Genomic DNA, 17,762 nt, shown 5'->3' on the forward strand with positions numbered 1-17,762 from the left:
ACATACTTCACTATAAAATCCTCATATTAAACAATAAATAAAATCCAAGGCCTGGGGAATCGCACATACATATTCCCAAAATATGTCCTCGCTATCTAACCGCTCAGCAATCGTGGCGCCTCCATTTTTTTTTTTAACAACTCAAGACAGCATAGACTAGGGTCTCGATAGACCTAAGTCAGCAAATATAGGGCGAGATGGTGACGTAAAATGAGATGAAAGTCTGAAAGCAGTCAGGGATGCAAAATAAACCAGCGTGCCAGGATGAATAAAATCAAATATATTAACCAGCATTGCCAACCTAACCAAATTTTCGCCAATATTCACTTACTTGGATTACGGTTTTTTAACCTGGTTACTGTATTACCTGGGAAATAACTTACTTAAAAAAAAATTGAAGTTATTTTCAAGTAAAACGCAACTACAAACTAAGCAAGGTTACAACAATAATATTTATGATATTTACTTTGTAAAAGTTAACATGGAATAAATAACCCTTTAGTTTAACCCAATGATCAGATTGTAAATTGACGGAATGTACATTTATGTCGATGGTTAAAGAGGGGATTTATGTTAAATAAATAAACCATGGATTCTTTATACGGTGATATTAGCTGTGACCCCTAGATGGTAACTCTGTACTACCAATAAGGGATTTGGAGATACAACTTTACTCGGCTTACTAATCGAATACATAAATGTATGAAATTGTGAATCAAGGTTACCATTATATTATACAATGTTTTTAGAATAAATAGAATTTGTAAATATTTTTTTATTAGATTATGGCTAAATAGAGGCTGTGATGGCGTATCTTTTGAGCTTGGCGTGACAAAATTTTGGAAACCCCTAAATTAACTCTGTTCCAGTGTCTTATTTATAAATATTCATAATTTTGGGGTATTTGCTACCCTAGTAGGAAAAAAGATTTATTAAATGATCACTGATCTGAGGAAAGTTTGCCAGATCCTGATTCTCAAAAAATTAAAAAAGTATTTTCTACAAAGTATTCCACAAATCGTTCAAGAATTATTTAAAATTGTATAATAATTTTTTGTCTCTGATGGCGCGTGTTACTTAAAATGAGTTCGTGTGTCATAGGTTCGCCATCACGGAAATAGAGGCTGTGTTTTTTTTTTTTTTTAATTATTCTATGTGAGCAATACGAAGTGAGGCTATTATATAACGAGACTATTGCTGTAAAACATTTTATTTTAAATTTATACATATTTAGTTATTATCACCTTCAATATACCCCCCTCCCCTATCCCTACAACGCTCCACAGTGAATTTACCATTGTTCGAAAACCGTGCTGGAAGTCTTTTTCTGTGAGCTCCTGCATAACGCGTGCCGCTTTTTCTTTCACAGCTTCAACGGACTGAAATCGTGTTCCTTTTTATGCAGATTTGACTTTGAGGAACAGATCTAAAGTCACATGAGGCCAGGTCAGGCGAATAAGGCGGATGGCCTAAAACTGGGATGTTGTACTTGGCTAGAAACTGTTCTTGACAGTCAAGCAGTGGGAGCCGGCGCCGTAGTCTTGATGGAGAACCCATGACTTGTTCTTCCACAAATCGGGTCGTTTTTTCCTTACTCTTTCATGGAGTTGAGCAAGCACATCACGGTAGTAATGTTGATTAATTATAATCGATATTTTCATCCGTTTTGGACGTGGAAGGGCGACCCTGGCGGTCATCATCTCCGACGTCTTCTCGGCCATCACGGAAACGCTTGAACCACTTAAAAAACTCGCGCACGTGATTAACATTCATCGCCATAAACTTCTTTTAATAAAAGATAAGTTTCAGTAGCGGTTTAACCAAGTATCATGGACAATTTCACGACAATTCGTTGCTCTACTATCGTACATGTGTAGTATCATGTTTTCGGCAAAACGAAACTAACACCTCTTACACAAATGACGGTTCCGGTCAGACAGATTTCTCTACAAACACGTGAGACGCTGCAATTGAAAGAGAAGGCTTTACGTTGCACAGCTGTCGGTCGTTAGGATTTGGCGTATGCATAGTTCTTCTGTAGTAGCATCAGTCTCGTTATTTAATAGCCACACCTTGTCCGTGGAAGACCATAGTCTAGTGATTTCAGTGGTCTATCTTCATTCTCCTTTCTCTTAAGAAGCCCCGCTTTCCCATTTGGTTAATCATGGTACCATTGTTACTCCTAATGTAGTTTTTCCCTCGAATTGTCTATAGAATGTAGTAGGTTTTAAAGATTTGTTACAGATCTACCACTTTATTAAAATTACTTTTGTAATTTTCTATTTTCTCAATATCAATTTTTAAAAACCACTTTATTTTGGGAGCAAGGACTTAGAGGATCTCAAAAAAGATATTTGAAATTCGACCAGATTGCAACTCCCCCTTATCTAGAACAATAAAAGAAAGCAAGAGATTTTTCACTCCTTAAGAGGTTGCTATGTAGTAAAATTAAGTAGTTGAACAGTGAAACTTAATTAAGTTGAAGTACTAGGCATTGCAATCAATTTTAATTAGAGAAGATAGAAATAGAAAAACTAATAATAATTAGTATTCCTTGATTTATAACTTCCATTTATTCTTTTTTTATATTGTTATTCTTAATAAATCAAATTTCATTTTAATTTTTTTATCAGTATGAACTAATTTTATGGCGAATTTTTGTTACACATACGAGGGGGTACCCAAAAAAAACCGGAATTATTTTTTAAAAGCTATTTATTTACAAATTTTTTACAGAACAACCTTATCCCCTTCAAAATACTCTCCATTACAACTAATACATTTGTCCCACCGGTGCTTCCACTGTTCGAAACATTTTTTGTAGTCATCTTTAGAAATGGCTGACAGCTCCTTCTTCGTTTTTTTCTTGACCTCTTCAATGTTGTCAAATCGGTGACCTTTCATGCCCTTTTTCATGCGTGGAAATAAGAAAAAGTCGCACGGAGCCAGGTCAGGCGAGTAAGGTGCGTGGGGCAGCGGAACCATGCCATTTTTAGCCAAAAACTGTGTAACAGAGATGGCTGTGTGTGCAGGTGCATTGTCGTGGTGGAAGAATCAGTCTCCTGTTTGCCACAAATCGGGTCTTTTTTGGCAATCTTTTCAAAACTTCCAAATACAAGGTTTGATTGACGGTCTGACCTGGGGGGACAAACTCTGAATGGACTACGCCTTTGGCATCAAAAAAACAAATCAGCATTGTTTTGATGTTTGACTTGACTTGACGACATTTTTTTGGTCGGGGTGAAGATGACGTCTTCCATTGGCTCGACTGTTGCTTTGTTTCTGGGTCATAACCATAGCACCATGACTCATCACCAGTAATGACCTTTGACAGAAAGTCTGGATCAGTTTCAAGCTGTTGTTTCAAAGCACGACATGTTTCAACTCGATGTTCTTTTTGATTGTCAGTCAGAACTCGAGGAGCAAACTTGGCAGCAACCCTTTTCATCCCCAAATCTTCCGTTAAAATTCGCTGAACCGAGCTCCAAGATAACCAACTACTCTCTGACAGTTGATCAATTGTCTGTCGACGGTCTGTGAACACCAGCTCTCGAATTTTTTCAACATTTTCGTCGATTCGGGCAGTTGATGGACGATCAATCGACATGTCGCCATTTTTAAACCGAGTAAACCACTCGTATACTTGAGTTTTTCCCATAGCGTCATCTTTGTAAGCTGTTTTCAACATTAAAACACTTTCAGCAGCATTTTTGCCGAGTAGAAAACAAAATTTCAGAGCTGCACGTTGTTCACTTAAACTTACCATCATAAAAAACGAAAAAAGAACAAAACAGCGCTGGTAAAAACAATCACTGCAGATGAACAGAACGAGCCAGGCAGACAACACAGGCAGGACTGAACTGGCAAGGAATTGCGCTATACACGTCTAGCGGCAGAAATGCGTACTACATAAGCTCCATGCGCGGCAACGCAATTCCGGTTATTTTTGGGTACCCCCTCGTATATTGGTAATAACTTTATTTAGCTTTAACAAACAGACAGACCGAAGGAGTTAAGTGTCCTCAACCATGACGTAATAAAGAGTCTATTGCCCAAAATCTGATGGTTTTTTTTTTTAATTTGCCTCGCACTGTCTTTGATCTTTGTAACTTCTTAATAAAACATAGTTACATCGAAGTAGGTTGTTCTGCCATCTTCCCGGAAGAGCATTCGCGTCATTTAGGTTTAAAAACCAAATTACGTTAAACTTATTTTTATCAATAATTATTATTTTTAAATTACCACACAATTAGTCGTAACATTTTAAAAAGGTATTGATAAATTTCAACAATTAGTGTGTCGACCATTACCATATATTATAATTATTTATGTCAATTTTGATAAACAAAAAGTTACTTTTTTTTCTTGCTTTTTTTTATTTATTTATTTTTATATTTTTTTTTTCAAGAAAATAATGTCGTCATACACCAATTTCCGGGACAATGTCCATTTTTCTTGTTATTTTTTTTTTAATTATTATTTATTTATTTATGTTTAATTATTTCATATCGGACATAATTATCGGCAAAGATAATATTTTATTTCTTTTAATGACCAATTTAGTTGGGGTAAAGGGAAATAAAATTTGTTTAACGGGAGATTTTATTTTATTTTTTTTTTATGTTTAGAAATTGATAAGAAGACAGGAAATAGAGCCTACAGGAAACAAAAAAAAAAACTTTAAAAAGTCTTTGTGTGGAATTAAGTGTGTAATTTTAAAGGAAACAAATGGTTTATTTTGTCCGAAGTAGAAAACATATTGTACGAGTAACTCTGACATATTTTGGATTTTCATCCATAATCAGAGGTAGTATCATTCAGCTTGGTGAAGAGATTTTGGACTTTATTTAATGTTTGCAGCTCGCACTACACTTGCTGGCTAAGTGAAGTCAAAATCTCTTCACCAAATTGATTTATTTAATTCTAATGAAGGATATTAGTCCAAAACCAAGGATATTGCTCCATCAACGAGGACCTAATCACATTTTCAGTAAGTTGTATAATCGAATTTGTCCAAGATTATGACGGTGAAATACTTGAGCGGTCATTAAGCGATTTGAGGTTAGATAGCCTAGGAAATAAAAGAAAAATCCAACGAAACACACGTATTTATGGAATATACCATGGTTTTGGATAAGTGGATGATCATGTTTGGAAGATTGGCGTACAGGAAACGGTGGTCATTGGTCTGATAAAGAGTGCCCAAGTGTTGAAGTAGAGCCAGGTACCCTGGTGCATATAAATAAACCCTAAAAGTACAGGTGAAATGCTTTCAGTTTGGGGAAGTGTGTATAGTATCTTTAGCCTTCATGGTGGTGGTGGAGTAGCCAGTGAAGAAAGGATTCAGAGCTTCAAGAAGATAAAATGGATCAGTAGTGGCCTTATTAATGAAGCCAGTTTTTCATAACAGGGAGATCTCCATAGGATCTCAAGAAGAGCAAGTTCATTGCAAGCTCCTGAAGTTATCGAAGAGAATTATCGAAAGTCATCAAGTATGATGACGACGGATTAAGATTGAAAGAGACTCCAATAAAGTAAAGTAATTGCCTATTTTTTCAGACTTGCTTTACGTCCAACTACCAAATTAGGGTGTCGTGGACGGTGGCGACTAGCAAACATACTTTACTGTAAATTTCTATAGAGAAGGGATTAGCTAAGCGGTTAGCGTATTGGATTCCCACGCGGAGGTCCAGGGTTCGAATCCAGCTGCTAGCCCTTTAGATTTTCTCTTTCTAGGAGCTTCTTACAGCTCACTGTCCGGTGATGGACAGTATTGTCTGTAACAAGAGAACACTGTCCGGAGGCCGGTAGTGCACTGAAAAAAACTCAGGGCGTCAATAACATTAGATGTTGACGCGCCTTAAATCATTAAGAAAAAAAAAAAATTCTTTTAATAACCATTAAATAAAATTCAAGGCCCAAGACCGGAAATCGAACCCAGTACCACATTAGCTTTATAGATCTTGCCTCTAACCGCCAGGCTACCGTGGCGCCTGAGACTCCAATATATAAGAAGTCCAGATTCGGCTCGAATTAAGTAAATAAATGAGTCAAGATGACTGGCTTCAGAAAAAATCAAAGGAATCAGTTAGTAATGTATCATTGACTCAAAATGTTTATCTACAAAGTTTCATTTTCTGTGTTTCAATGAGAAAAATTAGATTTGCTTTCCATCTTTTTCAATTGGCCAAATCTGCCCACAAGTTCACCTGAACTATTCAGAAAACATCAGTTCAAATATGTGGCCGGGACATACGATGGACGCTCTCTACACCGCAAACTATGCAACACAAAATCAGGAAACAATTCCGAAGATAGATTTAGATATAGATATGTTCTGGCACGAAATGTGAAAGATGTTCTTTATGGGAATAAGAGAAGTTTTATCCATAAAAGAAGTGCACAAGATGAGCAAAAAAAAGGCAATAGAAAACTGTTGCAGCAAGAAAGCATCAAGATAAATAAACACCAGCAAAAAAACTAGAATTATTGCACTTCAGTTGGGATGATTTTAATTTGCCACTTAAACCGAGTAATATAAAGTTTGAGAGCTTTCTTGTCCTCATAATGTACGTAGTAAACAATATTAAAGTTGCAATGTGGCGTGCTCGTCGGCAGAATTTGTTCGCAACCTTTTTTTTTTTGTGCCCTTTGTTCTTTTCAAAGAACAAAACTGACAATTACCTAAATAGCTCACGATTCTATCTTTGAATTTCTTCTAACTGTGCAGCCAGTATTCTGCCAGGTTTTTTTTATCTCTCCTCCTCTTCTCACACCATCCCTTTTCTTATTATCTTCCCATCCTATTAGCTTGCTACTTCCGTGTAACGCTAGTAAAGTAATTTTCAGGACAAGTGTTATAGCTAGTGGTATTCCGAATAAGGTATACCATAGCGCACTAGTATGGTATTTGGTTAGAAAAAAAAGTCAAGAAACGAAGGAGATGAAGAAAACAAGAACCCGCTATTATAGCTCTATCGACCGCTCGCGCTATCTCTGTCATCGTTGGAAGTTCGTTTTTTGTCATTCCGAAGAGCATTTAACGTCCTCTACACTACCTGAACTAAAAATGGCGAAATGACCGCGGTTTTTCTATTTCCGTAATTAGTATTTATTTCTTCTCATTTAGAGAAAAAACTTCTATTAATTTTGGAAAATTAATTAAGATGAAAACGCTTCACTAAGAAGACCATTTTCTCCTGAAACATTATCTTAAAACTTATCCATATTCATAACATAGATGTAAGAGCTAGATAACGCTTTTTATTCCTTTCAAAATTTAACAAAATAAGGGCCAAGATTTCCAGAGTTATTTAGTTTTAAAGGGGGCCACATACGAGGGGGTACCCAAAAAAAAACCGGAATTATTTTTTAAAAGCTATTTATTTACAAATTTTTTACAGAACAACCTTATCCCCTTCAAAATACTCTCCATTACAACTAATACATTTGTCCCACCGGTGCTTCCACTGTTCGAAACATTTTTTGTAGTCATCTTTAGAAATGGCTGACAGCTCCTTCTTCGTTTTTTTCTTGACCTCTTCAATGTTGTCAAATCGGTGACCTTTCATGCCCTTTTTCATGCGTGGAAATAAGAAAAAGTCGCACGGAGCCAGGTCAGGCGAGTAAGGTGCGTGGGGCAGCGGAACCATGCCATTTTTAGCCAAAAACTGTGTAACAGAGATGGCTGTGTGTGCTGGTGCATTGTCGTGGTGGAAGAACCAGTCTCCTGTTTGCCACAAATCGGGTCTTTTTTTTGGCGAACACTATTGCGCAATCTTTTCAAAACTTCCAAATACAAGGTTTGATTGACGGTCTGACCTGGGGGGACAAACTCTGAATGGACTACGCCTTTGGCATCAAAAAAGCAAATCAGCATTGTTTTGATGTTTGACTTGACTTGACGACATTTTTTTGGTCGGGGTGAAGATGACGTCTTCCATTGGCTCGACTGTTGCTTTTTTTCTGGGTCATAACCATAGCACCATGACTCATCACCTTTGACAGAAAGTCTGGATCAGTTTCAAGCTGTTGTTTCAAATCACGACATGTTTCAACTCGATGTTCTTTTTGATTGTCAGTCAGAACTCGAGGAACAAACTTGGCAGCAACCCTTTTCATCCCCAAATCTTCCGTTAAAATTCGCTGAACCAAGCTCCAAGATAACCCACTACTCTCTGACAGTTGATCAATTGGCTGTCGACGGTCTGTGAACACCAGCTCTCGAATTTTTTCAACATTTTCGTCGATTCGGGCAGTTGATGGACGTCCAGAACGAGGTTTGTCATCAATCGACATGTCGCCATTTTTAAACCGAGTAAACCACTCGTATACTTGAGTTTTTCCCATAGCGTCATCTTTGTAAGCTGTTTTCAACATTAAAACACTTTCAGCAGCATTTTTGCCGAGTAGAAAACAAAAATTCAGAGCTGCACGTTGTTCACTTAAACTTGCCATCATAAAAAACGAAAAAAGAACAAAACAGCGCTGGTAAAAACAATCACTGCAGATGAACAGAACAAGCCAGGCAGACAACACAGGCAGGACTGAACTGGCAAGGAATTGCGCTATACACGTCTAGCGGCAGAAATGCGTACTACATAAGCTCCATGTGCGGCAACGCAATTCCGGTTATTTTTGGGTACCCCCTCGTATATGTAGGGCTAACTCCTCTCTTATAGCCTGTAGAACGTCGAGAATCCCAAAAAGTTTATATTCATATAATTTCGAATCAAATGACACCTTATTAAAGAAAATTGGTTCCCGGTTTAGGCGCTACATTGTTTACCAAAAAACAGTAAGAACAATTTCTGAAAATGCCGTATTTGCCCATTTTTGGGCCAAGGTTTTCTCAAAAATCTATTTGTATATTTTATATACCTATTTATACAATTTTTAAACGTTGATATGCCCTTTATTTTTAAAAAAAAATTAGGGAATTTTAACTTTTATAGGAATAGAGGGATAAAATTGTCAAATTTAGGACCAAACGGACAGTTTTAGTCTTTAAATTTATCCTTCAACCAGTTAAACGTGGAATTTAGTTTTAAAAAAAAACCCACAGTGTGCGGAATTAAAATCAGGCAATGACGTGTACACAAGTCGAACGCAGGGCTTTAACAACCAAAAGTTTACAAAGTCGTAATAGTCACTGCAAGCGACTTTTTCTGCAATCTCTGGAGCTTGAGATTACAGTGCATTCTGTGCCCTTTCAAAAATCTTGCACCGCTTCACGTATGCATTGCTCCTAGTTAACTAGGGACGCAAGAGCTTTTACAAGGAAGAAAAGAGCTTTGAATTCTGTGCAAAATGAAATCATGCTCGTACTGAGATCCTGAACCTCTAAGGTAAAAACGGCATTGCACAAGGGTTGAGAGCTTCTATTTGTGTGCGTAATTCCCAATCTCTAATGCGGAAACCAAACATGTACTAACCACTTATCATTTGGCTAGCTCCCTCCACCCCCCTCCGTATAAAATACTTGGCAGTTCTATAGGTAAAATAAAGGAAACATCCCACCAAATAATATTCTTATTGTATTTTATTAAAATTTCGAGTTTTTATAGTTAATGGCAAATTTATATTATTCACAACGAGTATACTCGTCGAACGCACCGTAATAGAGATTTGGTTTGACGTGTACAAACGTCAAACACGCTTAAATGGTTAACATTGCGTGCCCTATATTCTTACTAGATTTGGATTACATTTATCATAAAAGATTAGTTCGTCAGGATCAGAATGTATCAATAAGAGATTGTCCCAGTTTTTAGACTTAGGTTTCTAGTCTGAGAAGGCTTCTACCCATATTTAAGTTGATGTAAGGGATGGAGGCCTTTTTTTGGCGTTCGATAGGCATGTAGCATGCGTGTGAACCTAGAACCAAAGATCTGGCACCTGTTGAGAAGATTTAATTTTTGCCTCTGAGATCATTATCGACTGAAGTTCTTTTCTTTAAACATTGACAACCAATGGGGTTGGTGTTTTCTTTTTCGCGTCAAAGGAAACACTGCCTTTAGACATTGAGTTTGTAATAAGAGGCTCCTAGGAAAAGAAAAATATCTCAGGACAGACCGTTAGACACAAACCTACGGCAAACCACTGCTCTGTAACCTTAAATTCCAACTGGATGTATAAAAGACAAAACACCTTCAGATATAAGTTCAGAAATAAAATTAATTTTAAAAACCGTTTCGGTTCAAAATATTCAACCAATTAAATCAAAAAATAGAAATAAAACCAAATAATTGGAAAAACGAAATTGCTACTTTCTCACGATCAACAAGTGTGAGACCTATAATTTATTAATGAATTCAAGAATGTTTGAGAAGGTCCAAGACAGTTTTAATCAAAGAACATTATACTAAAAAAAAATTTTTTGAAATCTCGCGTATATAATTTGCCACTCTATTATGACGTCCGTCTAATAATAGAAATAATGATGGAATATTTAAATTTAATCTTTAACCAAACAAAAATACGCAAGATTAGGAACTATTTCAAATAAAATGGGCTGACTTTAAAATATAAATATAAAATGCGAAATGCATAATAACTATTTATGAAAACAGAAATATATATATTTGTTCAAGTCTTCGCGATCCATTAAAAATTTAACGTGATCCAAAAGTTGGAAAAACTGCTACTGTAGATGGCCAAGATGTCTTTAAAAAAGCGCCTTTTAGAAATTAAGAGAGAGAGATTGAATGTCAGTTGGTATGTACGATATATCTGTTCGATGGTAGTTAGAACAGATGGTACCCAGACTTGTGCAGATGACAACTATACACTCCCTTCTACACTTATATACGTTAGCCCTCAATTGTTGCATTATGCATAATTATATGCGGTAGATGTTGTTGCGTAATTTAACTGAAGAATACAATTTCTGGATAATTTTGCTCTGGATAATTTCCTGAAATAATTTTCTGATTTGATTCTTATTTTAGAAATCAAAGCTTTCTAAGGATGTAGAATGCCGTTTTGCCGCTTTGCAACAATGCTAAGGCTGGCTAAATTGTTTTTAGAGAAAACTTTATTTTTTTTTTTAAATTATTTAGTAATTTAAAATCTGTATACATGGATACTATCAGTAAATATGGAGAGAGTGATGAACTGGTCCGGGAGGAGAGCAGGAGCAGAGAAACTACCCAGCGGTAGCAGGAGAAGAATGACCTTTAGGTCTTCAGACTGTAAGGAAGTCGCGGGGCCATTGGCGATTCAGTCGGCGTTTGGAGGCGAGAGACAGTACAAGAGGACTAGAGCTAGTAGAGAGAGCAGTATGGAATTTTTGGTATTTAGTCTTGAGTTGGTCTATGAAGGGAATGTTGAGGTCGTTGTGAAGAGTGAGGTTAGTCACCGTAGAAACGAGCGTCAGCTATCTGTCGGAGTAGTTTTGACTGAAATGTCCCGTACAGTCCGTATGTTTGTAGGTTTGGCTGAACCCCACAGCTCTAGTCCGTAAGTCCACATAGGTTTGAGCATAGTACTGTATATTAAACGTTTGAGTTCAATGGGCAATTTGGAGCGTCGTCCTAGTAGTCTGTAGAGTAGTTTCGCACGTTTTGACATTGCTTGTCTTTTAAGTCTAGTGGGTTCCACGTGAGTTGTTTGTCTATGTAGAGCCCAAGGTAGCGCACCAGATCTGTGTACAAGGAAGAGGATGGCTGTTGAAGAGGACAGGTTGCCAGGAGCCCCGCCGGAGAGTAAACGTGGCATGCAGGCAAGAGAAAACTTTAATATTTGAAACTATCGTTTAAGAAATTTGGACCACATTCTTCGTGCATTCAAGAACTGAGATGACTTAAAAGTAAGAGCTGTTGTGAAGGAGTATAAACAAGATAAAATGAGTAGACGAGAACCTAATTGTGGTAGTTTTGAGTTTAGATACATAAACAAAGACCTATAGACAATATTAGTATAAACCCCTTTTTCTAAGTTAGGGTTCAATCGGTTATATCCGATGAAAACACAAAATTTGAATTGGTAACGGTTACTAGTACCTTCACCAAGTAACAGTACGCAGTCTTAAAATGTCCTTGTACATTACAATCTCATCTTAGTAGAAGTTACTTAAAACAGGTGAAGGGATCCTAAACGTCGGTAAATGTTCAAAGAGATGCGCTTAACGAGCAAAAAAGTTGTATTTATATACATTTAGCCTTAAGTTTGCCCTAAGTGTATACAATGTAGTAGTGTATTGTCTTTGTGTACACTTTAGTTGTGTTTGTTTTGAATGGAAAGAGGTTTTTTTAATTGGTCCTCTTTTCTCAAGTTGGACGAGGACATGTTATTGCCATCTGAAATGGCCTTCGATTTCTGCAAGAATTATCCGATAATGGGGAAGAGAATTTGATTTCAACAATCACGCTTTTCAAGATTTGCGTACACAAATCTCTTTAATGAAGAGGACAAAATTCTAATTATACCTAAATATTTTTAGATGTAATTTTAATGTTAATTAACTGTAAGGATGGTTATTAATATGGCAGCAAAGTTAGTAAAACATTTCAAAATATGTAATAAATTACATTATAGAATGTTATTCAGTTAATTTTAAATGCTGCAATTAGAAAGTTAATGTAAAGAAATACAGGAATTGGGGTGATGCTGTGAAGAGTAATAACCTTATTACCTCATTTACAGTTTCAAAATTTAATTTCCTATATCCTATTACGGGGTTGTTTGGATTTAAAATATTCATTTGATTTGACTCATCTAATTTGTGCAGTAATTTTCACTTCTGTTTCAAAAAATAATTCGGATTTTGTTACTCATTCTGTTTTAAGAGGGCCTGCTGATTGTCTCTTTGATGTACTCTCCCAAGACTTGCTGTTCAAGAAAGTGACACGATTGAGGATTCACTGTCCGCTAGAGCTTGGTTTTCATCGTATAAGGAGAGGAAAAACCCAGTTCGTCAATGGGAATGAGACTTTTTCTCCTGTTGGGATAGATGTTATATCGGAAGTTCCAAATTAGAATGATTTACCAGAACGTTCGATCGACCATTGGAAGGCTTTGTTTTTAAGAACATCTTCGTTAGAAGATACTCAGATTTTATAAAACAAAAAAACTTGAATTAAATGATTGGTCGAAATAAAAACCTAATTTGATCTAAAAATTAAAGAAATACGAGGCCCAAGAAAGGAATGCCTAAATTTTGGGTCTCTTACGCTCTTCAGAGAAGATTCTCCTAGGCAGAGTTGAAGTAGCAACAGACCTTGGATTGCTAGTGGACTAAAGGCTTCAACTCAAAAACTACTTTGATGAAATATGAAAGAAGGTAGCTAAATCTACAAGGTTTATGTTTAGGCAATGCAGGCTTATCAAGGATTCCAAAACCCTGAAATCTGTCTTGTCCAGGGGAACCAAACTTGAGAACGCCTCCCCATTATTTGGAACCCATCAGGGCAAATTACAGAGATTAGTAAAACTGCAAAAAAGGAATTCGCCCCGCTTCATCAAATAACCAAGTCACCGCCTAGTCTGATAAAAAAGTCAGAGATGTTTTTTTCTGAATCTGCGATTGGGTAAAATTGAAAGGTTAGGTTAGACAAGTTATTAACCACCTGCGGGGGTGGTTGGTTCAGAGTTTAAACCTAAACTACTTTATTATTGTTACCAGCGAATTATTCATTTGAAACTTAATTTAATGCCTATTCCAGCACCCTGTTCATGAAAACATTTTAATTTTTTCAAAATTCGATGAAACGTAATACACATTATGACTCCAATTAAATGCCAAATAGTAAATGATAATAATGCATTCTGAAGCCAAATTCATATAAAAATACACATTTTTTTTTTTTAATCTTTTATTGCAATTTACCACTGCAACAGTTGTTGCAACAAGCAAATATGGTGAAAGAAAAAATAAATCAAAGGAAATCATGAGTGGAGAAGGCACCCAGTAACGTGCTTTGCTCTCACGATAAGAGAAGATCACGAGGCCATCTTCTCTTCAATCTCCTTAGAGGATTACCTGGGTAATGTGGAGGAAGATAGGTGTTCTATGAGAGGATTAGGATGAGCTGCTGTAGAGGAATGAAATTTGAGAAAACGAGTTTTAGCAAGATCTGTAATGGAAAGGAATTTTGAGGTCATTATGGATAGTGAGGTTAGATACATAGAACGGAGCGTTAAGAAGTTTTCGAAGTATTTTTGACTGTAATGTCTGGAGGCGTAGTGAGTTGGAACGCTTATTCGATCCCCATACTTCAATGCCGTATGACCAAATAGGGTCGCAGTAACAGTAGATATAAGAATCTTTTGTTCTGAAGGTTAAGTTTCGAACGTTTGTCAAGTAGTCTGGCGAGAAGTTTTGTAGCGTTGGGTTAGTTTCTCGTCTTTTCAGTCTAGTCTGGGGATTCCATGCACAACCGTTTGCTCTAGGAGCAGTCCAAGGTAGCGTACTTTGTCCACAGTTGGTATAGGAGTTTGGTTCAAGATGATGGGAGGTAGGATTTTCCGTCTGAGAGTAAATACTATAAACATTGACAAAAATTTTAAATATATAAAACCAATGTTAATAACAAAAAGACTGAGGCTACGAGGGTCGTTTGAAAAGTCCGTGCAAAGTCAGAGAGATAGCACTACTGGCGCGTATCGAGGTTATGTTTAGTTAGTAGCATCTCTTGGAAGAACACACACCAAGTTTCAGCCAGATCGGTCTATTTCTTTGTGTTTGGCATTCGTTTGAATCGAGGAAGTCGAGTGATTTTCAAAAAATGGACGAAAAAGAATTTCGTGTGTTGATTAAACACTACTTTATGAAAGGCAAAACGCCTCAGGAGACTAAAGAGAAGCTTGATAAACATTATGGTGACTCTGCACCTTCGATTAGAACAGTTTATAAGTGGTTTCAAAATTTTCTGAGTGGCCATATGGGCACAAGTGACGCTGAACGTTCTGGACGCCCTGTTGAGGTTACTACTCCAGAAATCATTGATAAAATCCATGATATGGTGATGGATGACAGAAGAGTGAAGGTGCAGAGTTGCAGAGGGGTTGCTAGTGCTGTGGGCATCTCGAATGAACGGGTACATAATATTTTGCATCAACATTTGGACATGACAAAGCTATCCGCAAGATGGGTGCCGCGATTGCTCACGCTTGACTAAAAACGAAATCGTGTGAAGTGTTGCAAGGACGGTTTGCAGCTGTTCCAAAAGAATCCGCAGGACTTTAAGCGTCGTTTCGTCACTGTGGATGAAACATGGATACATCACTAAACTCCTGAGACCAAAGAACAATCTAAACAATGGGTTACCAAGGGGGAATCTGCGCCAAAAAAAAGGCGAAGACCGTTCCTTCGGCCGGAAAGATTATGGCGACTGTCTTTTGGGATTCGCAAGGAATAATCCTCATCGACTATCTGGAAAAGGGTAAAACTATTACAGGTGCATATTATTCATCGTTATTGGACCGTTTGAAAACCGAGCTGCAAGAAAAACGCCCACGATTGGCCCACAAAAAAGTCCTTTTCCATCATGACAACGCACCAGCTCTCACCTCAGCAGTTGTGGTCGCAAAATTAATGGAAATAGGGTTCCAACTCGTTTCACATCCCCCCTATTCTCCAGACTTGGCTCCCTGGGACTACTATTTGTTCCCCAATATGAAGAAATGGCTGGCGGGAAAAAGATTTTATTCAAACGAGGAGGTGATTGCAGAAACGAATGGCTATTTTTCAGACTTGGACAAATCCTATTATTCGGATGGGATCAACAAACTAGAGCAGCGTTGGACGAAGTGTATAAGCCTAAAAGGAGACTATGTTGAAAAATAAAAAAGGTTTACCCCAAAAAATTAAGTAGTTTTTATTTTTGCACGCACTTTTCAAACGACCCATATTAACAAAATAAATACAAACTTCATTCAACCAATCAACAAAAATTATTTGTAATTCGTTGAGTTAGACGGATGTGATTTGATTATGCTAACTAAAATGCACAATTCAATTAAATTGGGCCGTAAAATAAAATACTGCATTAAAATAATCAACAAGATTTTCTATAAATAACAAATTCCATTCACGAATTCTTCGCATTCACCATTGGCATCACGTAATGCCGTAATTAAAGTGGTATTCATTTTGCTTAATGGTAAATACTGTCTAATTAACAAAAATTTATTGTAGTCAAAGGTAGTACTTTTTTTCCATTTCCTCCATTCCTGAACACGGAAATTCAGGACCTGATACGCAACCTGCATCTCACTGCTTCTCCGTTTGGAATACTGATTTTGGATTTGTTATTTTTTTTTTTTTTAACTTCCTGTAACTAGACAAGTGTGACAATCATGTCCAATTTCCCTCTAACGTGCCCTTAGAGTGTTTAAGTATGGTCCTACCACTTGTATGCTATTAAAGAAGGTTACATGTGCTTCTAAAATTGTATGTTGAAGCAATTTCCGCGATTAAGAAGTACCACTTTAGTAATTGGGATTTTCACTATTTTGAGATTTGTTCATGTATCCTAAACTTCCCGTATACATTACATAAAAAAGATAATTAATTTTAATTCAATTAATTTTTTTTTAAAATATGTAAATGTAAAAAATCATTTTAAGGCAATTCTGAGAAGGTATGAACATATGTTTTACTCTAAAGTTTCATTTTGCCGTAATTACCGTTCTACAAACTGAATAATTTTATTATATATTAAATATACAGGGTGTTCATTTTAAGACGGCTCAAATGTATTTCATGCTTAAACGGTTAATCTGAGCAAAAAATGGTAGAGGAAAAATTTGTTGCCCGTCATCTCTAGTTTCAGAATATGTGACTCGATTTTAGATTCCTGCCCGCATACGCGGCTGACGCGCGACCAAAAGTGAGGGCTCGCAGTTGACCCCTCATTTTCATATACACAGTTTTAGAGTATAAAAAGTTATGAAAGAAACCGGAAATCGCAATTCGATATCTTAGGTGCTAGGCCATTCCAAAATCTGGTATTTAATAATCATATTTCAATTTTTTAACTTGTTATCAAAGAGAAAGAAGAGCACGCGATAGGTCATTTTTAAGTATTTTTTCATCCTCTTTCTACTGAAAATATTGCCAAGGCAGTAAAGCTAGTATTTTTCTTGATATCGGGAAATAAGTAGTTTTCCGAGTGATTTTCTAAGCCATAATCAAATATTATGAGCTTTAGATGTTCTCAAGCATACAAAAAATGGCTAAAAAACAATTTCACATCTGTTACAAACAAGAAGGTTTATTAATTATTTGGTAATTTTTGGGAGAGTTGCGTTTAATTACCAAAACAAAATTGGAAACCTCCTGCCACATATTTAAGTGATCAAATATCTTTCATGTAAAGGATCAAACTTATTCCTTAATTTATCAAATAATGCACTTTACTCAACTTGTGAAGCATGTACTGTGCCTTCAGATACAGAGAGCAGTTAACCTCCTGGCTAACCTGGCTTGCGAGCCAGAGGAAGCATCTTTGAAGGCACAGTACATGTATATGAAAATGGGGGTCAACTGCGAGCACTCACTTTTGGTCGCGCGTCAGCCGCCTATGCGGGCAGGAATCTAAAATCAAGTCACATATTCTGAAACTAGAGGTGACGGGCAACAAATTTTTCCACTACCATTTTTTGCTCAGATTAACCGTTTAAGCGTGAAATGCATTTGTGCCGTCTTAAAATGAACACCCTGTATATGAAGTTCGGACATATTGGCAAGTCGGTACTTTGTGAACAGTGGTTAGAATAAATCGTTTTAGTGTTCTAACCAGATTATTTTAAATGTTTGC

The 17,762-nt window shown here is 36.7% G+C and overlaps 2 protein-coding genes across 2 annotated transcripts in view; one reads left to right on the forward strand and one right to left on the reverse strand.

Annotated features, from left to right (window-relative positions):
• Positions 1-17,762, reverse strand: part of Eip93F (Ecdysone-induced protein 93F) — a 356,990-nt gene that overhangs the window by 295,584 nt on the left and 43,644 nt on the right. The window lies entirely within an intron of this gene.
• LOC141446993 (uncharacterized) overlaps positions 1-17,762 on the forward strand; it is a 297,455-nt gene that overhangs the window by 65,540 nt on the left and 214,153 nt on the right. The window lies entirely within an intron of this gene.

The sequence above is a fragment of the Rhodnius prolixus genome, unplaced genomic scaffold, assembly GCF_049639745.1.
Source record: "Rhodnius prolixus isolate KJV_2025 unplaced genomic scaffold, Rpr scaffold_7, whole genome shotgun sequence".
Lineage (NCBI taxonomy): Eukaryota > Metazoa > Arthropoda > Insecta > Hemiptera > Reduviidae > Rhodnius > Rhodnius prolixus.